This window comes from Mustela nivalis (assembly GCF_964662115.1).
Source record: "Mustela nivalis genome assembly, chromosome: 2".
Classification (NCBI taxonomy): domain Eukaryota; kingdom Metazoa; phylum Chordata; class Mammalia; order Carnivora; family Mustelidae; genus Mustela; species Mustela nivalis.
The window spans coordinates 51,812,944-51,839,427 of record NC_139021.1 but is presented as its reverse complement, the minus strand read 5'-3'; the positions used below and the strand labels follow the sequence as shown (position 1 = coordinate 51,839,427).

The following is a 26,484-nucleotide window of genomic DNA, read 5'->3' as shown; positions in this document are numbered from 1 at the left end:
CCCCTGCTTGTCAGGCAGTAAATGGAAGCATGTGTTCTCTCTCAGTCCCAGAGTGCTCCGATAGGATGAGTTCCAGCTGCCCAAAATGGCGGCTTGCTTGATAATACACACTTTATTGACTTTTTCTCTTCCCTATCTCACTTCCCTACTCCCCTACTAGTATTTTCTGGGATCCATCCCTAAGTAAATCATTTAATAATCCCTACCTCAGACTAGTTCTGGGTGAACTCACACTAAAATAATTGGCTTTTCTAAGTGAGAAGACTCATTGTAAACTTCAGACAGTCCTGGATCCAGGGGTTTGAATGATGTCAATGAGAGTTATTTCTCTCGTTTGGCTCATAAGTCCTTTTCCTTATTCTTACCCACTGCCTTCCATGAAGGGGACTGAATTGTTTCTGAAAGCCCAGATGTAGGCCATATTCTCTCAGACACACTAACCAAAGAAGAGGTATTCTTCCTTTTTTCTGATGTACCTGAATTCATTGCCCTGAAATTAGTCCATACATAATCCTAATTTAATCGTAATGGGGAAAGGAATGAGATACACTGACTAGATTACACCCGGGCGAGTATCTACCTCTGGAGCTGGAATGGAGTCAGGGCGAGGTACATCGTATTCCCTGCAAATGGAGAGACGGGTTTTCCAAGGGAAAAGCAGGTCGTTGTTTACAGAAGAAAAAGATAATGGATGATAGAAAGATAAAAATTACAAAGAGGCAAGATATTTATATTTAATGATAAAGTACAAAGCAAATATGGATCTCAAATATGTGACCTTAACAGGGAGGATTATTAGTCAGGGTTTGGGAATGGCACCGGGCAGGGGAAGGGAGCGTGTGCTAATGCTTCTCAACCAGTTGCTGTGGACTGAAGTGTATCCTGCTCCTCTGATTGCCAGTTCTTATTTTGAAACCTATTCCCATTGTGATGGTATTTGCAGATGGGGCCTTTGGGAGATAATTAGGTTTAGATAAGTTCAAGAGGTTGAGGCCCTCATGATGTGATTGGTGCCTTTATAAGAAAAGATACCAGAATCTTCTCTCACTCTTTCCCTTTCTCTCTCTCAGTCTTCTTCCTGCTCTCTCTTTCTCAATGTTTAAAATACTTTTAAGGTGATGTGATGGAGATTGTGGAATCCACAAAATACTTTGATGTACTTCTTATCTCTCCCTGTCCTATGTATGGAAATGAAAACCTGAAGGCTGTTTCCCCCAACAACCTGATGACTCCCTTTGGTGCCTGTCCCTCTTGATTTCTCAGGTCAATATCTTTGCTGAAAGTGTTATGATAGGAATGTTTGTGTACCCCCAAAGTCCATATGCTGAAATCCTAACCCCCAAGGTGATGGTATTAGGAGATGAGGCCTTTGTGAGGTGAATAAGTTATGAGGGCAGAGATCTCATGGATGACCTTGTGTCTTTATAAAAGAAGCCTGAGAAAGCCCCCAGAACCTTTTTGCCATGGAGGCCACGGTGAGAAGACATTGGTCCATGAGTAAGGGGGAGCTCTGAAGACACAATATCTGCCTGTGCCGTGATCTTGGACTTCCAGCCTCCAGAACTGTGAGAAATAAATGTTTCCTGTTTATAAGCTACCCATTTTATAGTATTTTGTCATAGCAGCCTGAGCAGACTAAGACAGAAAGTATATCAAATTTCCTAGCATCAGAAACTGTTCAGTCACTTATCTGTTAAATGGGGAAACTAATACCACCTGATAAATCTATTGTAATACATATTAAATTACCTTATATATTTGTAGCTCATTTTCACTGGAGAGTTGTCATGCCCTGTATCGAAAAACACAAGTAGAAAATCCGTTTCAAGGCAAAAGTAGACATAAAATATGCTTACAACAAGAGTAAAATCAATTGCCATGATATGAATTCGCACTTGACTTTGAACTTCTTGGTTGTCAGGGCAAATGGGGAAGTCAGTGGAGATTTAAAATAGTATTTTTTATCAAGTGATCTTCAAGGGAGATTTTATGTCTGGGTATTTGGTTTGTGCTTCTGTTTCCTAAGCCCTGAGTCGGTTTTGTGTGCTGAGCAACTGGACAATGTTCTTACTGTTTATCATCAGTTTTTACAAATTTGGTTTTATATATTCAAACTATATTCCTGCATTATCTTTGAGCCATAGTCCCATTCTTTTACAGTCCATACGCATCCATATTAATGTGGTTGATTACTTGGTGTCTTTTCACAAGTGCAGAAATATGTGTTATTTGGCTATTCTGTGTTAGCGCAAAAGGTAATTTGGACCAAGTATTAGAGATAGCCAGTACTCTATTTAGATCCAAAGAGACACATTAGGATAATCAGAAAAGTAGATATTCATGGTCTAAGTACCATTCAGTATAATTGTATTCATATAGACCTTTTTTGTTTTTAAGTATAGTATAGCTAAAATGCCATAACAGAAGACTATAAAATCTCAAATACTGAAATACTGATCTTTTGTACCGGTATATCTATCTACTTTGTGTGTATAAGGAGGACAAATTATGTATTGGAAAAGGAAAGGATCTGGAATTGGACAGACCTGCATTTAAGTCGTGGCTCTGTCATTTATGAACTATATAAACTTAGGATGTATAACATTCTCAGATCTCTGAGCCTCAGTAGTCTGCCTTGTCAAGATGGTTTGACAACACCTCTCACAAATTTGCAGGGATTAAATGAGATAATGAATTTTTAGCACCTGATAGTACACAGCTCAATAAATATTTTTAAGTGAATAAATGAATGGGCCCTACTAGAATATAATTGTGATGGTAGCTATGATGCTTTTTTAAGAGACAAATATTGGCTAAGGAGCAGAAACAGGTAGAGAATGGCAATTAAATAATATAATTTCAACAGATCCATAAGAAATTAGTTTGTTATCGTCAAAAATATCTTTAAGAAGAGACTACAAGAAGCCTAATTTAACTCAAAATGCTTGGCATAGCCCCCACTAGTAAAAATTAGTCTGACAATTCATTTGCTACTTTGCAGCAATTAAAAGGAGTTAGAACAATTGATTTTGCTCAAAAAGAAATAAACACACAATCATAAAGAAAGCTTCCTTTGTGGGAAAAAAGTGTAACCTTTTGCTTCCCTGTCCCTCTTGGGTATAGAAAATATGTTTTTGGTGGCTTTGGGCCATTTTACTTTATTCCTTATAGGGAAGAAATGAACTAGAAAATTTTTTCAAAAATTCTGGCTTTTCTTTTAGTAGCTAAAACACACTTGTGGTTTATTTCTTCTCAAGTATCTGATATATAGATATAGATATAGATAGATATAGATCTATCTATATCTATATCTATATCTATATCTATATCTATATCTATATCTATATATATATAGGCAAATCCACTGCTTTAAGAAGTAACAAAGTCATTCAGGAAAGTCTGATAGTAAAAGACTAAAGGCAACCCAAACAAATACAAAAGACAAAAACTAAAAAAGAAAGAAAGGAGTGTCATATTTATAAGTCAAATGAATTAAATAAGGCAATGGAGGGAATTTTATAGTGATAAACATTATGATACACAATAAAGATTTGTATGCACCAGTTAACATAGCATTGCACAAATCAGAAGTTTAATACTATCAGAACTGCATGGAGAAATAGACAGAGACACAGTAGCAGTAGGCTCCTGTAGCACATGGCCAATCAATGCCTCAAAAAACTCATAACGATATGAAAAACCTAAGTCTGTGAAACAATCGCAAAAGTTAACCATCAGTTTTACTACAGAGAAAATCAGGATAAATTTCCCAAAGGTAGAAAGAACACAGAGAACATTAATTGATCAGACTGTAATAAAATAGAAATTAATCACAAAAAATACTTATACAATAATCTGCATAGTCTGATATTAATATAAAATTCAGACAAAAGAAGAAATCAAACCTCACACTAAAGAATCTCTATAAAATATTGTTAGTAAAACTATATGCACACGAAACTGTAAGATAATTCTAAAGTGTTTAGGGGGAAATTGCCTTAACAGTGACATGGGTAAGCAACAATAAGTTAAAATGAACAAATGAATCATATAGCCAATTTGAGAAATTTTAAAAATAAAGGAAACTAGAAACAAGCAGAAAAAAAAATATTAATAATAAATGCGAAATTTTAAAAATACTTGAAAATGGGAAAATTAACAAGTTAAAGCTCTGGTTATTTCCAAAAATAGGACAAACTAGTACTTAACATGTTTAATAGTTGGATTAAAAATGCTTAAGATAAGAAGTAAAAATGGCAATATAGGGGCACTTGGGTGGCTCGGTTGGTTGTGTCTGACCCTTAGTTTCAGCTCAAGTCCTGATCTCAGGGTCATGAGACAAAGCCCAGTATCAAGCTCTGCATCAGTCTCCACACTTAGTGTGGAGTCTGCTGAGGACTCTCTCTTCCCCAACCCCCACCAAAATAAATAAACCTTTAGAAAAAGAGAGAATAAAATACAAACACAAAAGAATAAATAATTTTGTAAAATTAAGTGGGTAAACAAGGAAACTAGGAACTACTAGAACTGGACCCCATAAAAAAAGACTATCTAAAAGACCAGATAGACAAAACAGAGAAAATTGTCAAAAAGTGATACCTTACCTCACACACTTCTAATGTGCAAAATGTTATTAGGTCCAGACATTTAGGAAACAGATATCCCCAAAGACAGGAAAAGTGTTTTGGAACATGGGAAAAAGATGGAACACCTCCAAAATCTTTTCATAAAGTCAACATAATGCTTACAACCTGACAGAGAAAGATCTGAATAATCTTATAATTATTAAATGGAAAATGCTATTTACAAGTCTTCCATAAAATTTCCCATAAAGAAAAATTTCAGTTTCAAATAGTTCCACTGGCAAGTTCTACCAGCTACTCAAGCACATGACAAACATCTAACAAAAACATTTGTAGAGCATGAGAAATAGGGAACATCTCCCAATTTGTGAGATTAGCATATCCTTTATGCAAAACCCCAAACAGTATAAGAGATATGTATTTTAGATCAATGTCACTCATGAGTTCACATGTATAACCTCAAACAATTTAAATAAAGCAACGTGTCTCTCTCTATGTGTATGGGAAACACTCCTACCCTCCACTCTGGTGCTTGTCAAAAGTTTGTGTTAGACTGCTTCACTTTTATGAAAGACCTGCATTAGTACCTGTTTTCCCAAAGAGGACTTTTTTTCTTTTTCTTAAAAAGGTGAAAAGTGAAAGTAGCACTCAGCCTTTGTTTTGCAGTGAGCCATTATAGAGAGCTTGCACTGGGGCAGCAAGAGTGACCTGCCAATGTCCTTTCCTGGGAACAGACTCATCATCTCAGCATCAAGCAGCCATAGCTTTGAACTAGGTCTGTGGGCATCTGTGCTTTATTTTGATGTATTTTATACATTCTTTAGCAAAAAAGCCTGAGAGAGGCTATTCTGGGGATCTGGGAATGCTCAAACATTTTTCCATATGAATTTCTGATAATTGCTTCTTTGCTTTAGACCATTTTGACTTGCAAGGGTTTCATAGGAATCTTTGACTCTCAGATAGCAGGGGGAAGCCATATATAAACCATATATACAAATGCAAACAGTTGACCATTGAACAGCTTGAGGGTTAGGGGCACCAAACCCTTGTGCAATAAAAAATCTGCATATAATTCTTGATTCCCTAAAAACTACTAATAACATACTGTTGACCTGTGGCCTTATTGATACCATAAACAATTGACATATACTTTGTATGTTGTATGTATTACATACTGTATTCTTAAAATAAAAAAGGCTAGAGACAAGAAAGTGTTATTGGGGTACCTGGGAGGCTCAGTCTATTAAGTATCTGATTCTTGATTTTGGCTCGGGTCATGATCTCATGGTGGTGGGATCAAGCCCCGGGGTCGGCCTCCACACTCAGTGGGGAGTCAATTCATTCACTCTCCTCTTCCTCTGCCCCTTCCCCTGCTCATGTACACTCTCTCTCTCAATAAATAAATATTTTTTAAAAAGAAAATGTTTTTTAAAGAAAATCACAAGGAAGAGAAAAAAACACTTACAGTACTGTATTGGAAAAATTCATGTATAAAATGGACCCACACAGTTCAAATCCATGTTGTTCAAGAACCAACTATATTTAAAGCATTGCTGATCAGTCAGTTTCATTCAAGGAATGCAAAGTTGTTTAACATTAGAAAATTCATTGATGTAATTCACACTTTAGTAGATGATCATCTCACCCTATACAAAAAATATGTCTAATAAAATTCAATGTCCAGTCATGATTACAAAAAAAAAGAAAAGAAAAAAGGGAAAAGCTCTTAGTAAGCCAGGAATGGGGAGGAAACTTTCTTAACCAAATAAAGGGTTTCCAGAAAACCTATAGCCGACACCCTACATAACGGTGACATATTGAAATCACTCCCTTTAACAAAAAGAATAAAGTAAGGATACCTTTTACTACTATTCTTCCTCAACATTCTCTGCTGATTGTCCCAGACAATGCAGAGTGATAAGAAAAAGATATTAACAAACACGCAGATTAGAAAGATTGGCCCCTTGTACTTAGTGTGGCGTCTGCTTGAGATTCTCTCTCACTCTCCTTCTGTCCCTTCCCATCCCTGGTCTCTCTCTCTGTCTCTCTTTCAAATAAATAAACCTCTAAAAAACAAAACAAAACAAAACACTTTGAAGCTATTATAATTAAGGCAGTATGATACCAGTCAGATAAGGGAGAGGCGAATAGAAAAACAGAGCTGAGGAGAGCTCACACATATTTAGACAATGGATTTATGATGGTGTGGCTAATGTAGATCAATGAGTCAAGGATGTACTCGATTTTAAGGTAGTTGAGTTTATCAATATTTTTCTGATAATGTTTGTGCTTCTGGTTTCTAGTTAAGGAAATCCTTTAAGACTGTAATAATAATATTCTATATTATCTTCTATAAGTTTTATAGTTTTCCCTTATATTTATGTCCTGAGCCTATTTGAAACACATTTTGTGCATGATGTAAGATAGGGTCCATTTTTAATTTGTTCATTTGTTTGTTTTTCTGCAAGGGAGAATTAATTGTTCCAGTCTTTCTTTGCCTCACTGATTTGCAATGCCCATCCTATCATAATTAAGGTTTCCACATATGTGTGGGGCTCTTCATTCTGGTTTACAGATATACCATAGACGAAGGACCTATAGGGTTTTATACTAAGTGAAATAAGTCAGACAGAGAGAGACAAATATTATATGACTTCACTTATACGTGGAATCTAAAAAACAAAACAAACATACAAACAAACCCATAATTACAGAGAACAAACTGGGGACTGCTAGAAAGGGGGTGTGGTGGGGGCATGGCAAAATAGGAAAAGGGGATGAAGAGATAAGAAGAAAAAGAAATGTAAAGATTCCTTACACAATTAGTCATAGAAATGCAAATTAAAACTATTTCCTGCCCACTAAGTTGTCAAAATTAAAAAGGCAGATAGTATCAGGTGTTTACACAGATATGAAACAACAGATGTTCACCCATTGCTGGTGAGGCTGTAAACTGATAAAATTATTTTTAGAGAAGTTTGGCACTGCCTAGTAATTTTGAAATTTCTGACCCAGCAATTCAATCCCTAGGCATATTCTTCAGAAGAACTCTCCCACATATACGCCAGGAGGCATCTACAAGAATGTTCACGGCAACATTAATTGTTGACTAAAAACCTGGAAATAAATCAAACACCTGTCCCCGATAGCCTAAGTAAGCTACGTTAGATTCACACCATGGGAGACACATAGTGTAGCGAAACCAGGTTAACTCCAGTTACGTGAATCAATGGGGATAAATCTCAGAAATGCACCATGAGTGAAAGAAACAGTCACCAAAGAATACATAAAGTATGAAGAATAGATTATTTAGGGATATAGACAGTAGTGATGAAACTATAAGGAAAAGCAAGGGAGTGATTACTTTTTAAAATGCAGACTGGTGTTCTCTGGGTGGATTGAGATGAATCAGAGATGAGATCACGGGGGTTTAACCTGTATGATGGGAACATGGCTTTTTGTCAATTGCTTATTCTTTGTACCTATAAATTATATGATTTTTCATATAGATATGATACATTTGACAATAACAACACTTTCAAAAAGGCAATAACTATAATAGAATATGATAAATGTTACCTCACAATTATTTTAAAAGGTATCATGGAAGGAAATTAGAATAATGGAACAGCCACTAAGAAAGAAAATCAAGGTTTGCAGCAGGCGTGGTCAGCCAGGGCTATCAGGGCAAAGGGAGTTGGATGGCTTTGTGGTCTGTGCAGGGACACTGGGAGAGTCAAGTGACCCGCCCTGCTCACAGAACAACGGACTATATGGTCAGAGGACACAGGACCGCAAGTAGTCCTAATGATGCTCTGACGATTTTGTTACCTAATTTTTGCGTGTGTGGCCTTCCTGAGGAAGACCTTCAGAGTGCACTTACTAAACTATCACTCTTCCTTTATTTCAACAGAATTTCAAAACAAGTTAAAAGTCTCACGTTCACAGAATCATTTTCTTTCTTTTTTTTTTTTTAAAGATTTTATTTATTTATTCGACAGAGATCACAGAGTTAGGCAGAGAGTTAGGCAGAGAGAGAGGGGGGAAAGCAGGGTCCCCGCCAAACAGAGAGCCCGGCATGGGGCTCAATCCCAGGACCCCGAGACCATGACCTAAGCCAAAGGCAGAGGCCCAACCCACTGAAACACCCAGACGCCCCTCATTTTCATTGGTTACATTTTCACTGGACGGTTTTAGATACAGCCACCTCAAATTTTCCAACAAACATCTCCAAAGTATATCATAAAATCGGTTCTTTCTTATATTTCCCCAAGTGTGGAGACTCTTCATTTTGTTGTTGTTGTTGTTGCTGACGCAAAGTTACTCCCTCATCATTCCTATATTTAGTCATTTATCTCCAGGGCTCTCAGCTTGGTTTAGTTTTTGCAGGAAGTAAAGTCAGCTCCTCCCCATTTCCTTGAGATTGCAGTAAACTTAGTTTGATCTGTATCAGAGGAATATTTAACTGAAAAATTTCCTTCTCAAATTAAAACAAAAAAAGAAGTTTATAAAATCTCAGTTGTTTTTCTTTTTCCAAAGACAGGTTCAATTTGGTACAGGATTTGTTTTTTGTTTTTGTTTTCTTGTAAACAATCTGTGTGCCTCAACACTATCAGTGAAGACATGTAGTTACTAGTCTTCACACAGCAGCTTCTCAAGGATTCTCCAACACTGTGCCCTGAAGAAGAGGGTATGAATCATAATTCTATCTCCCTCTGTCCTGGCAAGCTATCGCTCTCATCCAAATCATTTGGTACAAGGCAGTCCATCTGACTTCACTTATCCGTCATCTACTGTCTGTGGCAATAGCCTGATTGTCTTGGACTCCATTTATAAACCATGGGTTCTCATGATACTGGAACCATCCTGGTGATTCAGCATCAGGCCTTTGTTGTGTCCTTAATTTCATTCAGAAGTAGGGTACAGATGCTGTGCATACTGACTGTCAACTCCTTAGAGCCTTTTTTTTTTTTTTTTTCCTTAATTCACTTAGTCTTAGCCTCTTACTTTTCTGGGAACTCTTTTGAGATACAATGAGCAGAGTAAACAACAAGGAATGGAACTAAGCCCACATTCTGATTCTGAGAAAACCCCTCCCCCGTGGCAAGAATTCAAGCATGGGGGTGGAGTGGGGAGGAGAAAGAAAGAAGCAAATTGTTCCACCAGCTCTACAATTTTGAAGAAAATTAGACATTAGCAATAGAGATTCTTTTAGCCCATTGGGTCCACATAGACACACACTTCCTTTTCAGTGGAGGATTCAGGCTATCTCTTCAGGGCAGATTAGCTGACATACTTACTAAACTCCAGCATCCATACTTAGTCACTAACAATTGTCTTTGTAGCATGGACATCATCACTGTCCCAGGAAAATCTGTCAGGAAAGCTTGAATTGGTCAAAAAGGAAAACTTCTCTTCATGATTTCCTTCATTTGATGCTAAAAACATGAATAGGTGATTTTAGTCTCTGGGGCTATTTACAAATAGCCCATGTCCAAAGCACTTAAGAAACAATGCGTAGTTATCAGGAGTCCCATCATGCTGGTCATAGAAATACACTTAAAATAGTCTCTGTTATTGTGTTGCTAGGAATCCTACCAAAAATTATTATGAACTAATGCAATGGAAAAAATGTAAACCAGACACGAGAAATAAATTCATTCCATTGGTAGGCCATATGTTAAATCCGGAGAAGTCTAAATAAAATCAGGCAATGAATGTGATGAAAAATGAAATTTATCCAATGCATAAGAACCAAACTACAAACTTCCAAGTAGAAATCTTAGAATATGAAAGTCAGTGCCTTACTTTCTTAAAGCTCAGTTTTGGGAGCTATTAAAATAATAAAATATAAAGACTGATTTTATTAACTTATACTCTATTAAATTAAAAAACACAGCTCTTTGCCATATTTCTTAAATGAACAAAACCAATGCCATACTTATTACCCCATGCTGTTATATGGAATACCTTAAAGATTCCAGTTTTAAAGTGTTTTTAATTCCTTTTTGGTTCAGTTTTGAGTTTCTACTTGGGGGAGAATATAAGATAGGAAACATTTGCTGAGTGGCACCAGTTAAATGCAATCACAGGTTCCAATGCTAGATTAGACATGGAGGTTAGAGACCAGGGGGCAGGAAGAGAGAGTAGAAAGGAATGAATGTGGTTAGAAAGGGGAGGGGACACTGAAAAGTATGGGCCCAGAGATGTAAGCATTATGAGGCAGTGATCATTTTCGAAGGTTATTTAAATTCCTAAAAAGTTGATCAGGAACTGTATGAGACTGCCTGTGCAATTACACTGCCAGACTTCCCTTCTCCCCTGGTAAATTATGGGATGCACAGTCTTTTTTTGCATTTTACTATTTTTGGACAATAACAACACTGGGGGTGTGTTTTGATTCTGCAGCTGTGGGACCATTGTTCTTGTCCACTCGATGTGATGATGGATACGGAGTTCAATTGCCATGATCGTGATGACATCTGGCAGGCAGCTTTAGAGAGACCTCTGGGGTATGCGTGACACAGGACATGTTTTTCTGAACCAAAGGGAAGCACGTCAAGTTTTTGTTACCTCATCTTTTGAAAAAATGGCCTGTAGGGATACAGAGAGTGACTATAACTAAAAAAAATGTATATTGAAAGAGCTATGGGCTGTTTGATTACCAGACACAGAGTAGAGGAGTGTATTTGTCATAGGGAAACAGAGAAACTGTGGCATTGCTGCAAAAAAAAAAAAAAAAAAAAATCCAAAAGAAATGGAAATACTTGCTAGTGTTGCTTAAAAATACTTAATAAAGTGAAAGAACTTTAGGCTTTTTTTCATTTGGGAAGGCACTATTGATCTATTTGTTTGAAATGTTAGGAAAAGAATAAGGACCCCAAACTTCTTCTATTTCCAGTTTCCTGGATTCATACTTGGTACTGGCATGAAATCAGCCAATCTACAGCTTTAACCCCCTCTCAATTGAGACATTCTAGATAGAGCTGGCAGGAGCGAGGACTCATTTCACATATGGGACTGCTAAATGGATTTTTACAAATGTCTGATATCTCATCTGCCCCCCAAAGACCTCTCCTACCTAATATAAATCCCCAATATTCGTATTAATAATGAATTAGGTAGGCACATTCCCTCTATACCGTCACTTGACCCTCTCTTATCAGTTTATCACAGAAAATACTTTCTAGGAGAAAAGAGGATCTTATCCAGCCCTGTTGGAAAGGTTGGGCCCTGGGCCAAAGGGTGATCTCAGTGCATGCCTAGGAGGAGAACAGGGGTTCCAGAGGTCCTGGGTGCTGAGATCCTAAATGCTACCAATCGTGTTTTGCATAGTTCCAGTTCCTCCATTGCACTTTAGTAAACTATAAATTTTGAAATTCTGTATTATTCCAGTCTTTTTTTTTTTAGTTATAGATATGGATTTTTCTTTTTAAAAAAAATTTTATTTGATTATAGTTGACGAGCAATGTCACATTAATCTCAGGTGTACAATATAGTGATTCAATACTTCTACACATTATGCTATGCTCACACGTGTCGCTACCATCTGTCCTCACACAACAGTCTTACATGATTATCGATTATATTGCTTACGCTGTGGCTTTTATTCCCATGACTTACTCATTCCATAACAGGAAGCTTGTATCTCCCACTCCCCTTTACCCATTTTGCCCATCCTCCACCCACCTCCTTTCTGGTAACCATCAGCTTGTTCTGATAAGTCTGAATAAGTCTGATTCTGCTTTTTGTTTGTTTATTCATTTGCCTTTTAGATTCCACAGAGCAGTGAAATCATATAGTATTTGTCTTTCTCACTCCGACCTGTTTCACTTAGCTAGGTCTATCCATGTTGTTGCAAATGGCACAGTCTCATCCTTTTTTATGGTTGTGCAATATTCCTCTGTGTGTGTGTGTACACCATATGTATACCATATACATCCACCTTATCCATTCATTGTTGATGAACACTGAGGTTGCTTCCATATCTTGGCTATGATAAATAATGCTGTCATAAACAAAGGGGTGCATATATCTTTTCAAATTGGTGTTTTCATTTTCTTTGGTGAAATACCTATTAGTGGAATTATTGAGCCTTTATCAAGGCTTTCTATTTTTTTTTTCTTTTTCTATTTTTTATTTTTTGAGGAACTTCCTACTGTTTTCTACAGTGGCTGTACCAATGTGTATTCCCACCAACCGTTTATGAGGATTCCTTTTTTTCCCACATCCTCAGCAACACTTGTTATTTTTTGACTTTTTAAATTTTAGCTACTCTTGCAAGTATAAGGTGATACCTTGTTCTGGCTTTTATTTGCATCTCCCTGATGGTTACTGATGCTGAATATCTTTTCATGTGTCTATTTGTCATCTGTATGTCTTCTTTGAAAAAATGTCTATTCAGGTCCTCTGCCTATTTTTTTCTTTTTATTAACATATAATGTATCATTTGTTTTAGGGATACAATTATTTGGGTTTTTTTGGTGTAGAATTCTATAAGTTCTTTGTATATTTTGAATATTAACCCCTTATCCAATGTATCATTTGCAAATATCTTCCTTCATTCAGTAAGTTGTCTTTTAGTTTTGTTGATGGTTCCTTCACTATGCAAAAGCTTTTTATTTTTATGTGTTCTCAACAATTTGCTTTTGCCTTAGGAGACATACCTAGAAAAATGTTGTGAAGGCAGTCTGCCTGTGTTATGTTCTTCTATGGTTTCAGGTCTCATATTTAGGTCTTTAATCCTTTTTGAGTTTATTTTTGTATAAGTCGTAAGAAAGTGATCCAGTTCCATTCCTTTGGATCTAGCTGTCCATTTTTCCCAGCACCATTTAATGAAGAGACTTTTCCCCATTGTATATTTATTCCTCCTTTGTCAGAGATTAATTGACCATATACTTGTGGGTTTATTTCTGGGTTTTCCATTCTGTTCTATTGATCTTTGTGTCTGTTTTTTGTGCCAGAACCATACTGTTTTGATTTCTGCAGCTTTGTAGTGTATCTTGAAATCTGGAATTGTGATTGTGGTACCTTCAGTTTTTTCTTTCTTAAGATAGCTTTGGCTATTTGAGGTCTTGGATTATTTGTTCTAATTTTGAAAAAAAAAAAAGCCTTTGATATTTTGATCAGGATTGCATTGAATTTGTAGATTGTGTTCAGTACTATGGACATTTTACCAATATTCTCTAATCCATGAGTATGGAATTTCCGTTTGTTTCCTCTTCGATTTCTATCATCATTGTTGTATAGCTTTCAGAGTACAGGCCTTTCACCTCTTTGGTTAAATTTATTTCTAGGTATTTGGTGGGGGCGAGTGGGAGGAGACACCAATTGTAAACAGAACTGTTTTCTTAATTTCTCTTTATGTAGTATATGGAAATACTAGTATATGGAAATACTACCATATATTATATGGAAATACTACCATATATTACTCCAGTCTACGAAGGGGAAATTTCTCATCAAGTTTTGCCCCTGGGAAATGAAATCTAGTCATTATTGGGGGGAGATAGTAAAGAAACCACACAGTACTATTTTAGTTCCTGAAAAAGCATTCCTGAGCTTGAGTTTCCATTCTGATAAGAAGTGGCCAAGAGCCAGTTTATTGGTTCTACACTAGAAACTCCCAGGTCATGGAAAAATTCCAGAAATGACAGTTTCTTCCTGCACATTATCAGGTATGGGCTCCACCCTGCTTTCTGTTCAAACGGTTTAGTTACTGAAAACACACACAAACACACTCACACCCAAAACAAAACAAAACAAAACAAAACAAAAACTGAGAAGGAACATGTGGACAGCATTTGCTTGCCTTCTCACTAGGCCTTAATTGTATATCTAAATGGAGCCAGGGCATGAAATTCCCCCAGGTGGATGCATCATAGTGGAGCTAGAGGGTGAGATATTGAACAGGTGCATAAGCGAGGCATTGAAATGGTATTGAGAATTTTGTGAGTATAAATAAATATATATATGTATATATATCCACAAACATACATGTATATATGTATATACATAGGTACATATAGTATGCGCTCTTTCTGTGGGAATGAGTTCCTATTTTTCGTCAGCTTCTCAAATAGAACCATTATCCTAGGAAGGTTAAGAACTGTAGATTTAAAATTTTGACAAGTGACTGCTCTGAAGAGAAAGGACTGTAAAGGGAAAATTTATAATGGAGAGTTTAATAATGTCATCTGGTGCAATACTGAATAAAATGACACTAAAATGTACAGTCATCATTAGTTTGTGGCACCTCGCCAACACACATGGCCCCTTCGATCCTGTGTGGTATATGCAACTATGTGTTGATGTAATTTGCACAATCTGGGGCATTTAGGAGATGGATGCTGATCAGCTGCCTTTCCGAAGGTCACTTCTCTAGCAGGTGTCAGGAGTGTTTTTAAAGATCATAGCATGACTTAAGGGAAGAATTTTGGATGAAATAAAATTCCCACTCATTTCATGTTCGTTTAAATGACCACCTAATACCTTGCACTAAAACATGAATGAATTATTCTAGCAACTTAACGCCTCCCAGACCTGTTCACTTGTGTTGGTTTTGATGATTAAAAGAGAGCTGGTAGGGTTTGAGCAGAGGTGCAATGAGGATATTGATCAAGCCCTGAATAAAGTTACTTTATGATATCACCCTCCCATCTTTCCCCCAACATAACATTCAGTATTCTAACATAACATTTCGTGATTATTAGACCCTTGAACTGAGGTTAAATGGGAAAATAGTATGAAGACAGGAAATAACTTACTATCTATGTTTGTAAAACTACTTAATGGAAAACGCCAGCACCACCAACTATTTTTTATTTAAAAAGGAAAAAATAAAATTTCAGAAATTAACAATTACTTATTAATATAAGCTTTATTGTAAGTAAAAATTTCCTACTAAATCATTCTATACATGTGAAATAAAACATAGCTTCTGTAGGTAGCATAAATGTTAGAAACTTCAAAATATACAAGTTTGAAAAGAAAATCATTTTTTTCCAGATGGTCAACTTTGACCTATCGGGGTTTGTTGACTATTGGTAGATAAGCCAGAAGCATTAAAAAATAACAATGTTTGGGGTACCTGGGTGGCTCAGTGGGTTAAGCTTCTGCCTTCAGCTCAGGTCATGATCCCAGGGTCCTGAGATCAAGCCCCACATCGGGCTCTCTGCTCAGCACAGAGCCTGCTTCTCCCTCCCTCCTTTCTGTCTGCCTCTCTGCCTACTTGTGATCTCTGTATGTCAAATAAATAAATAAAACCTTTAAAAAAATAACAATATTTTGAACATTTCACTCTAATGCTGTCTGTTATTCAATAATTAGAAGCATCACTAATGTGGAATGGTTATTTTCAACAATTGTATTTAATAAACATTCCCTTACCACAAAATATAGCTTCGTTTCTCCAACTACTTTTTTTTTTTTTAAGATTTCACTTATTTATTTGACAGAGATCACAAATAGGCAGAGAGGCAGGCAAAGAGAGAGAGAGAGATGGGGGGAAGCAGGCTCCCCTCTGAGCAGAAAGCCAGGTGCAGGTCTCGATCCCAGGACCCTGGGATCATAACCTGAACTGAAGGCAGAGGATTTAACCCACTAAGCCACCCAGGCACCCCACTCTCCAACTACTTTTATCAAAGGCTTTACAACCTAAATACTGTGTAGATAAAAATGTTTACTCAGCAGTTATTATGTGATGTTATGCACTACCCTTCAATGGCAACATACCTTAGCTACTTAGTTTCCCAAGATAAATGTGTTTTCCTGACAATTCTTCATTTAAAGAAAATCCACAAAAGATAAGCAAGAAGCCAATTATGATCATTATTGTTACTGTGTTTGGCTCTCAAATTGTATCCTGTGTGCAGAATGAATAGAGTGATATGTTTGAATAAAATGCTAAATAAGTAACAAGTTGTTAAAGAATGGGGATTGCATGGCTGAGATGACATTAAGATAAAGGTATTAGAGCTTAAAGAATTGAGGGGGAAAATGCCTCTTGTCTAGTAAAAAGCAGCAGTAGGTTTCTAAGAGTTTCTAAGCTTTGCAAGATCTGGGTCAGACGTAAGACAAAACTCCCACATACTTGTAGTTTCAAATGTAGGAATAATGATATATAGTACTTTAAAGTTTACAGAATGCTGTCAAGCACATTTTTGTACTTGACCCTCACTACTGGCTTTAGACGTTTTGAGGACAGCATTTCTATTTCAGTCACTGTTGTTTTCCCTGTGCCTCCTAGAAGCTAAGCACTCCGTAATTTCTGCACAGATAAATGAAAGAAAGGTCAGGCGATTGGTGAAAACCGCCCGTGTGTAGAGGAACTTGGGTTCACTCTTGACTTTCTGATTCCAAATCCCTTGTGCCTTTTATAATTTTAGCTTTCTTTCTTTTCTACTGAGAACTAGTCAAATCTCTGTCTTGTACATTTTCCTTAGATTTCAAAACAAAATCTTCTGAGTTCTTTAGAATTCATAACCTCTCATATTATTTAACAGTGAAGTTAATAATTTAAATGCAGTGTCACCAAACTTTCTCCATAAAGGGTCTGTTAGTATTTTTAATCTTTTGTGCCATATGTTCTTTGTTGCAATGCTTCAGCTCGACTCTTGCGGGATGTAAATAATCATAGACAAAAAAGTGAATAGGGTGGTAGGGTATGGTTCTGTTCCAATAAAACTTTATTTATGAACACTAATATTTTAATTTCATAGAATTTTCTGAGTCACAAAACATTCTTCTTTTGATTTTGAAAAGCTATTTGAAAGCGCCGAAGCTATTCTTGGCCCGTGGGACCAGCAAAACAGGCAGCCGGCTAGGTTTGGTTCCCAGTTCTGAGTTTGCCCATTCCTGGTTTAAATAATGGTGGGAAGAAGGGTTCAACTTCCCTGTAGAGAAGTTAATTAAAATCAGTCTGACCATGCCTATGTTTGGGAATTTGTGTATTAAGGAAAAGGATATTTATTTTCATTTTCTCAGTGGTTTCTATTTAATGCTAACTCACTGGCAGCAAGTTGTAAAGCTCTTAATGGTACAGCATTATATCCTTTGGGACTGAGTGACAAACAGTGAGTAGCAGGGTGATCGTGAGAAAAAGAATTTTCAAAGTATGCTTCTGTCCATTTCTACCATTTGGGGATTTGAACTTGGTTCAAGATGCTGTCAATGTTGAATCTATCCAGGACTATAGGAAAGGAATGGCTGAAGGTACAAAAGGAGGGAGCCTGGCTGGCTCAGTTGGTTAAGCAACTGCTTTTGTCTCAGGTTCCAGAATTGAGTCCCACATCTGGTTCCCTGCTTAGCAGGGACTCTACTTCTCATTTTGACCATCCGCCATGCCATGCTCTTTCTCTCTCAAATAAATAAGTAAATAAAATCTTTAAAAATAAAGAAAAAATAGAGGTACAAAAGGAAAGTTTTCCTACATAAAAACACAAAACATACTATGTTTATTATTATTTTTGTTTTTTAAAAGATTTTATTAATGTATGTGACAGAAAGAGAGAGGAAGAGAGAGCACAAGCAGGGGGAGCAGCAGGCAGAAGGAGGGGGAGAAGCAGGCTCCCCGCTGAGCAGGGAGTCTGAAGTGGGGTTCATCCCAGGATCCTGGGATCAGGACCTTAGCTGCTTAACCACCTAAGCCACCCAGGCACCCCAGAAAATACTATGTTTAAAAAACAAAATATTTTTTTATTTGAAAACGAATGGGTCTATCCTGGCATGTTTACAATCAACACTAAGAACAAGTCACAAAAACTAATATATGCTTAGGAAAACATGTTCTGTTTCTAGAGGGCAATGAGGAGTCTATTCACTGAAAAGGATACCACATGCTGCCGAGGGGAGGAAGGAGTGGTGGAAGAAGAGAGAGATTTCTGAAGTTAAAGGGACAAGGAGACCAGGCTTACCTGATGAAGAAAGAAAAGTGCTGGTTTTTTCCTGGGCTGTGAATTGCAGCTGTACTGTTAGACATGCTTGTTAAAATGCTAATGCCCTGTCAGGGCATGACTATAAAATAACCTGTGTGAAATTGCATGAAAAATGGAAACTGAGGAGAAGAATCTTTGCATTCACAGTTCTCTGTGGTTAGAGGAAAGCGGAGAAGAGAGCGAGAAAATTAAACTCCCAATCATTTCATTACGAGATCCCGACTTCTTGTCAGTTTCAGGTATGTTTTTCAGTCCTATTCATTCACTGCAACTTGCAAGGAGCATAAATTTCTGTTATCTTGGTGAGGAAAATTAGAATCTGAAAAGCCGGAGGCCTCAGTTTTCAATTATTTTCCTGGTTCCAGGGAGAACACAGCTTTTAGATTAAATAACAAGCTGCTAACTTGACAATGGCTTGTTATCCTGTTGAAATAAAGAATTGTTCTACACATGGAATGGTAGTACTATGTTCCAGTAAAGATCTAGTTAGCCATTCTTGTGGAAAACCTACATCTTGTGTGGGAAACCAGCAGACATCCCCTTCAGACTGACCTTTGAGCTCATGTAAAGACTGCCTTCATTCCCGTCCACACGTCAGGGCAGGCTGAGCTCTCCCGAACATTCCTGCTCGTCTGACCGCAAACCTTTGTAGTGGTTTCACTCGATAGGGGGTAAGAGATGAAAACATGGCAAGACACAAGGACTTTTGAAACACTCAGCAGAGTCTGAAAAGCTGCTTGCTCAGTACAAGGTTGATATTTAATTTTTGAGTGTTTACTTGGTTCCTGTATGTAAAGCCTCCCCCCTTCAGTGTTGATTTTGGAAGCCATAGACATAGTTCAGATTAGTTCAGATTTCTTCTTGCCATTTGCAGATGTTCATTTCTGAAGAATTAATGAAGGCATATTTCCTGTGTGTGTGGTAAAGGTTTCTGTTGTGTCCCCTTTCTCCTTGAACTAGAATATTAGGCTCTGACTCCTGGGCTTTGTCTTCTCGAGCAAGTTCTGCGTCTCCTCAGGAAAGACTTCATGAGCCAAAGAGCATTCTCTCCATTTTTGTGCAAGTTCTGAAATGGGTTAAAGGAGAACCATCTATTTGGAGAATGTCCTATTCAGTGCTCAGAAGGCCACACACTGGGTCACAATGACAAAACACGATGGTTTATGTTGGCTTTACCTTTAATTGCTTTGACACATTGACCCACCAAATATCTTTCAGCTTTTTCACCTGTTCAATGAGCTGCGTTTCTATCAGAATAGGCTTGGTTTTGCTGAGGTAACCAATATGCCCCCAATTTTAATTGTATAGAAGAGTGGAGGTTTTTACATGTCTTTCATGGATTAGCAGGAGACTTGGGTCCGAGTAGTCAGCCCCTTAGCAATTTAGACTTATTGATTCATGAGATGCTACCTAAAGCAACCAACCCCTGCTACTAGTATTCAGTTTTTAAGCCTCTTCCCAAGACCTCGAGTTGATTAAGTACATTGTTAGCTTCCAATTTACGTCAGGTGAGGATTTACTAAATGTTTTGCTGCTGAAAAACACAACAGAATGCCATCCTTTAGGTCTCCACTCTAGTTTCCTTATGAAACACTTCTTGCTTCCCAAACCAAAGGTATATATTTCAGTATGGCACACTATCCAAGTTGTATGTACTAACTTCTACATTCATCGGGTTAGTACGAATCATGCTGTGACAGTGAATAAGAACCAAAAAAGTTAAGGGATGGAAGACAGCAAAAGGTTAGTTCTCACTCAGGGCACATGCCTTAAAGTGCTGGTTGGCCATTTACTCACTGCAATCCTCAAGGATCCAAGCTCAATGAAACCCAGCCACTATGCTAACCACTTGGTTGCTGCTATACCAATGAGCAAACAGAACTCTGGAGACTCTCACACCAGCAATGAAGCACACATCCTGAGAGAATCCCATGTTCTTTCTCTTCAGAACTCAGTGACAAAAAAAAGTCCCACTCCCTCAGCAAAATGCTTGTTGTGGGCCCAGATGGAGCAACGCTCAAATATCTATTGAAAAGCCCCGATGGCGATCACAAGCTGGTCCCTTCTGGTCATAAAAGTACATGATGATATTATTTCCAACTATGGTTCCAGGAAATCTTTGGGTGATAACCCTATGCCGTGGAATGATAGTCATTATGCATGCATAAAACATTTTCACATTTAAGGAAATATTCCTGGCTCTGTAAAGGCTGTGTAAGTTTCAGCACCTGAGTAAATGAAGATAGCTAACCGTGACTCTCCCAGAAAGTATACTAACTCTGTTTGCATTCAGCTCATACCTCCCTAGGTACTCCTTTTATGGCGTGCCTTCTCTGGGACAAACATAGTGAGTTCCAGGGAAGCCTGAAGTCAGGCCTAGAAAAGTTACAGCACTTTCAGCTATTCTTCATCCAGTGGGTTGGCTCGCATTGACGGCAGTGAATTTGCCAGCAGCCAGTTTTCCACTTAGCTCCGTTTCCCAGAAGTTCCGAGGGGATTGCTGAGTCAGCTCTCAAGAACAGAGGGAGCTCTGTTTGGCCATAGTGTCAGTTTCTCTGATTGATGTCCAACCCGGAAAACAATATACCTTCGTTGTGCAAAAGTTTGGAGGCCCATAGTTTGAAGACAAAGATGGCTAGTATAATGGATAGCTAGGGATATTCTCCGGTTCTGTCATCCTGCTGTCCTTGCGTTGCAGGGAAATGGACATGAACAAGAAATGAGATAAAATAAATGTCACATGCAGGTGGTAATAGTTATTAAATTTCAGGTAAAAATTGAAAATTTCTTCCCCAGATGTGTCTCCCCAAGCTTGCAGGCAAAAATAATGCAGTTAACCGCTTTCAAAAGGACAAAACACAGCCTCAAAATTGGGGGAAAGGACAGACCAGGATGTAGTAATGTATTTGATGTCCCTGGGGCCAGAGCTGTGACCTGTTTTGGAATCTTCAGGATCCTGAAATCTAACACATTCCTGACTTATGATCACCTCTCACAGAAATTTAGTCTTCCAGACTAGGAGCTCTAGAGTCATCTTCGACAGCCTGACTCTACAGCCTTTCAGCTATAGAACCGTGGGTAATTATTTAATCTCTCTGTGCCTGCGTTTCCCCATAAATAAACACGTTATTAAAGCACCTAGTCCATAGTAAGTACCTAAGCCACCTTAGCTTGTGGGTTCAGAGATCATTAGTTTCTGAGGGATGATAATATCTAGAGCAACATTACTTCTAAATTGTGAATAAAGGGAAGTTCTCAAAGTTTATTCATTTAAAGATGTCCTTGGAACAGATAACAGCTCCTCAAGAGCTTTCTGCAAAGGTTTGACTTTAAGAGTCTCAGTATATTTCTGTGTTCCGAAACTTAGAAGGTGTGATCACAAAGAATCACATTCAGAATTCTCTGTATCCCAGAATATTCCAAAACACAGAAGTCATGTTTCAAATACTTGTCTCAATATTTTTTTCAACCTTCTTTAGGAGAAAAGAATTTTCCATTACTGAAGAGCTGCCCTCCACATTGAAACAACTCCTCATAATGAAGTCTAATCTAACTTAGAATATGCTGTCTTAAACTATTTTCCAGCTCTTATGAAGTAACTCCATGGCTGAATCAGAGATATCTCTCATTCCAAGACATAATCAGTTATTGTCTTTTTAGAAATACCCACAGAATTCCAGGGAGAATAGAAGATTGGGGGGGGGGGCGCGAGAGCAATTTGAACTTAAAATCAAGTAATCTCTTTTACTTAAAGTTTTGTAAAAAAGAATCCTGTGTAGGCATATTTTGTGAGAGAATCCTGTGTAGGCATGTTACTTGGAATGTAGATTTGGCAGCTGTGATAAAGAAGATGGACATTTAACATTAACTCTTGTTAAAGTCTAAGCTACACGGCAGCTTTCTCCACAAAGTCAGCGGGAGCACCAGGTCCCTTCCTCTCCTGGTTTCTTTATCTGTAAGAGCTTGCCCTCATCACTATGGTATAAAACAATGCACTGCCAAGTCCTCATTTCAGATACCAGGAGAGAGTTAAAAGAGAAGGGAGGGCACACCCCACCTCTTAATGATGTGTCCCCATTAGAGAAGATGGACTACTCTCACTCCCACCCCTGTTGGCCCGCACTGGGTCACGTAAACATGGGAGCCGGCAAATGTGATCTTTATTCTTGTAGGTCAAGTGCTCAAACTAGGAACTGAAAGAAAAGAACATATACTGGAGGAAAAGGAATAGCCTTTGCATGGGTAGGAGACAGAATGCTGGGCAAAAGCTCTGTACACATCTGATAGCCACAGTATTTTATGAATTACTCCTTGTATCTATGTGTGCATTATGAATTAGAAAGTTATTCCAGATCCCCTCTGAGGAATCTAGGCTGTCTGTGTCTAAACTTCCATAATTGCAAAATGGAGCGATCACATTAACTATAAAAAGGCTCAAGATATATTTGCTGACTTGATGAATCTTAAGTCAGAATTTAAAAATAAGTGAAATAATCTTTAGTGGGGCACCTACGTGGTTCAGTGGGTTAAGCACCTGCTTCTTGATTTCAGTTGAGGTCATGATCTCAAGGTCATGAGATGGTGCCCTGCTTGGGTTCCCATGGAGCTCTGTTGGAGATCCTCCCTTTCTCTCCCTCTGCCCTTCCCACCAACACATGCTCACTCACTCTCTCTCTGTCTCACTCTTGCTCTCAAAAAAAGGAAGGACTAAAATCCTTTTTTAAAGAAAACTCAACAATGGAGTTAATATTATTATTATTTTTTTAAGTGGGCTCCATGCTGCCTGGCCTTGAACTCACAACCCTGAGATGGAGACCTGAGTCGTGATCAAGAGTCAGTCACTTAACCAGCTGAGCCATGCAGGTGCCCCAAGTTAATATTTCGGAAAATAGTTGATTTTTTGTTATTGCTTATAGCCAGTGGTTAAAAATTGATTTTTTTTTCTTTACCAATACCAATATCCCTTAAATAAAGGTGTCTTGTTTCCATTTTAAAGTAAGATTTCAGAATCAAGGGGACAATTTATTTCTCAAATTTAGGAAATGCTTCTTAGGCTGTAAAAGCCATGTTGTATGATAATGAGTATGTATAGGTAAAAGAAAGTTTGATGAAAAATTTGGGTTCTGTTTGAATAGTAAAGAAAGTGAAGCCAGAAAATCTTTAAAGTCTTGACATCAGGACTAAACAAATAAGGAAGAGACAAATGTCCAATCACTCATTAAACATATATTTATTGAGCACCTACTTTGTTCTAGATTAGAAGCTGGAAATACAAGGATAATAAAGGTAGACGAGATTCCTGCCTTCAAGCTTTTGCATGCTGGCAAGAGAGACAGGGAATAAACAAATAAACATAGCATGTAATAATCGATAAGATAATGATAAGTACTTACAAAATAAATAATTAGTGTATTTTGATAAATAATGGGGCATCTCCTTTAGATAGAGTAGTTGAGGAAGGTCTTTCTAAGAAGGTAACATTAAAGAAGAGACCAGGAGGATAAGCCACCAGATTTGGAAAGTGGAGGGAGAAGAAAATTTCAGACAAAGAGAACAAAGATCTGGAACAGAAAATATGTTGGCATGTTCAGTATAAATCGTAAGGCTAATAATAAGTGCCAATATATTTGTTTGCAGTGTGAGTCTCTGATAAGTATCCATGGTTAGAATTGTTACCTATACCACTTCATAGTTAATTCTTTTTATTACTTAAATAATAAAATTTAAAAATAAACGTGATGTGATGAGCACTGGGTGTTCTACGCAACTGATAAATTATTCAACACTACATCTGAAACGAATAATGTACTATATGTTGGCTGATTGAATTTAAAAAAGATAAAAAATAAAAATCTTTTTATCTTTAAAAAAGATAAAAATAAAAATAAAAAAATAAAAGATAAACCAATAGGTATTTATTATGGGTATTTAGGTATTGAAGTTTGATGGCCAAGAGATAATATATGCAAGTAGAAGCCACTACAATGAAGTATTCCAGAAATGAATAGAACAAATTACTAAAAAGAAAAGAGCAAAATACTAGAACACGATTAATTTTAAGTTTATTTGCGAACTCCGGGCTGTTGCCAGTTTTTAATTGAGTACTCCTAAAAACAGATCTCACTTGAATTTTATGGACATGCTGTCACTCCCATATTTAGCTGGGGATGTGTTTACTTTGTAATTGGAAGAATTATCCATTCCTAGCTCTGCTGGATTTAAAGCAGGGTTGTTTTCTCCATCTTGAACACAGGGCTCTTGTCCAGCTCGAATCCCCAGGGGGAGGCGCACATCTATATCGGGAAATCCCATCGAGCTGAGCACATCGCCCTGGCCTCGGCCCTTCCGTTCTTTCAATACATCCCCCCTCACTTACAGAACAGATGCTTGAGATATGGTTTGCAATCATGACCACCCGTTTTGTGTGCTGACCCTTTCTTTAAATATAGAGGAAAACATTTTGCAATTTGTTATCAAGAAGGTTTGCATTCCCAAATTTACTCAGGAACATCCTAAGTTGCCAAATCATCTTTTCCCCTGAAACTCTTCAAAAGGAAAACCTATAGAGATTTGGGGATGAAATTTTTTTTCCCCAAAGATGTTCTAATTCTTTTGCCTTTTAATGGATGATCTGCCCAAGACATGCATAAAGAACCCCTGGGCACAAGCGCTATGGCCCATGGAGAAGATATTTGACTTTCCTGGCAGCTCTGTCCACAGTGGCACGTGTGCCATAAGCACAAGATCAGGGACCAGAACCAGCAGTGGCTTTGGCAAAGAAATTTTCTTAGAAAAACTTGCCTATCTTTTCCTAATGAGGAAATTTTTTTTTTTTAAAGTGAAATTTTTCTGTTTTGGAATCATAATATATAAGCTTTGGGGGGAAAAAAATTACACAGAAGCAGAAAGGTACTTGTAATGCAAATGTGGCTTCTGCTTGGAAAGAAATCTTTTTAAAAACCACAATGGTCGTGTCACATCTGATTGACTGATGTGAGTAGTATGTGGACCAGGTGTAAAGGGGTGCCACACGTTTCCTGGGGGACCTATGTTGGGGCTGTGACTTGCTGGCTGCCTCCCACTGGTTCCTGCTGCAGAGTTTGTGAGAATCACTGGCCCGGAGGGTGCTCTCCCAGCACAGACTGTCCTCCTTGCTATGATTATGTTTAGCTCCTAATCAGGAAGGGACTGAATATCTTTTAAAAAGACAGTCGATGTGTTTGTATACCCTGGTGGTCAAGGAATGAAATTTTAGATAAGGAGGTTATGGATTACATAATGGATTTTCTACCAACTTTTTCCAGCGATTTCCAGTGATTTCCACTTCTATTATGTGTGATTTTCACTTCTATTATTATTCCAGTGATTTCCACTTCTATTATGTGTCCTGAATTTATTCTCCCCCCCTGCCATTTCTGTTTTTAGATCTTCTGTCCGCTCATCCTGGTGCAGTAGCAAAGGATCAGTAGACTTGGAGTCAGAACACTAATATGTGTGATTTGGAACAGGTCGCTCGACATCCATCAACCATAATTGTCTAAATTATAGAATGAATTCTAACACTCGCTGACCTCTCAAGGATACTGCCAGTATCAAGTGGATTTGATTATGAAAGCCTGTTGTAAATTGTAAAGAGTTAAACAAATGTTAGTTTTTTTCTCAGTTGTCTTACTTTGGCTTGGGGGAAGAGGGTTCATTCTTGATTGTGGATTTTTTTGGATGATATTGAAGATAATAAACATGAAAACATCGAAAGATATCCATGTCCTGTTTCCCCATCAGCAGGACAAAGTCTGGATTTAAGAGGATGCCCGATATACTTTCATGTGCACAGGAATCACCCAGACAGTCTTGTCAAATACAGATTCTAATGTGCAGATCCGAGTGTGGCAGGAGACTCTGCATGTCTTCTGTCTCCCAAGGGAAGCTCATGTTGCTGGTCCCTCCACTGCACTTTGAGGACCAGT

The 26,484-nt window shown here is 37.7% G+C and overlaps 2 long non-coding RNA genes across 2 annotated transcripts in view; one reads left to right on the top strand and one right to left on the bottom strand.

Moving 5' to 3' along the window:
- LOC309859051 overlaps window positions 1-19,200 on the bottom strand; it is a 44,303-nt gene extending 25,103 nt beyond the window's left edge. Inside the window, exon 1 of the long non-coding RNA XR_014308508.1 lies at window positions 19,070-19,200. This is a non-coding gene — a long non-coding RNA (uncharacterized lncRNA). The remainder of the gene's footprint in view (window positions 1-19,069) is intronic.
- Window positions 1,445-26,242, top strand: LOC309859053. The gene is made up of 3 exons (XR_014308510.1): window positions 1,445-1,565; window positions 23,773-23,840; window positions 25,943-26,242. It is a non-coding gene; the product is annotated as an uncharacterized lncRNA (long non-coding RNA).
- Window positions 26,243-26,484: the final 242 nt, after the last annotated feature.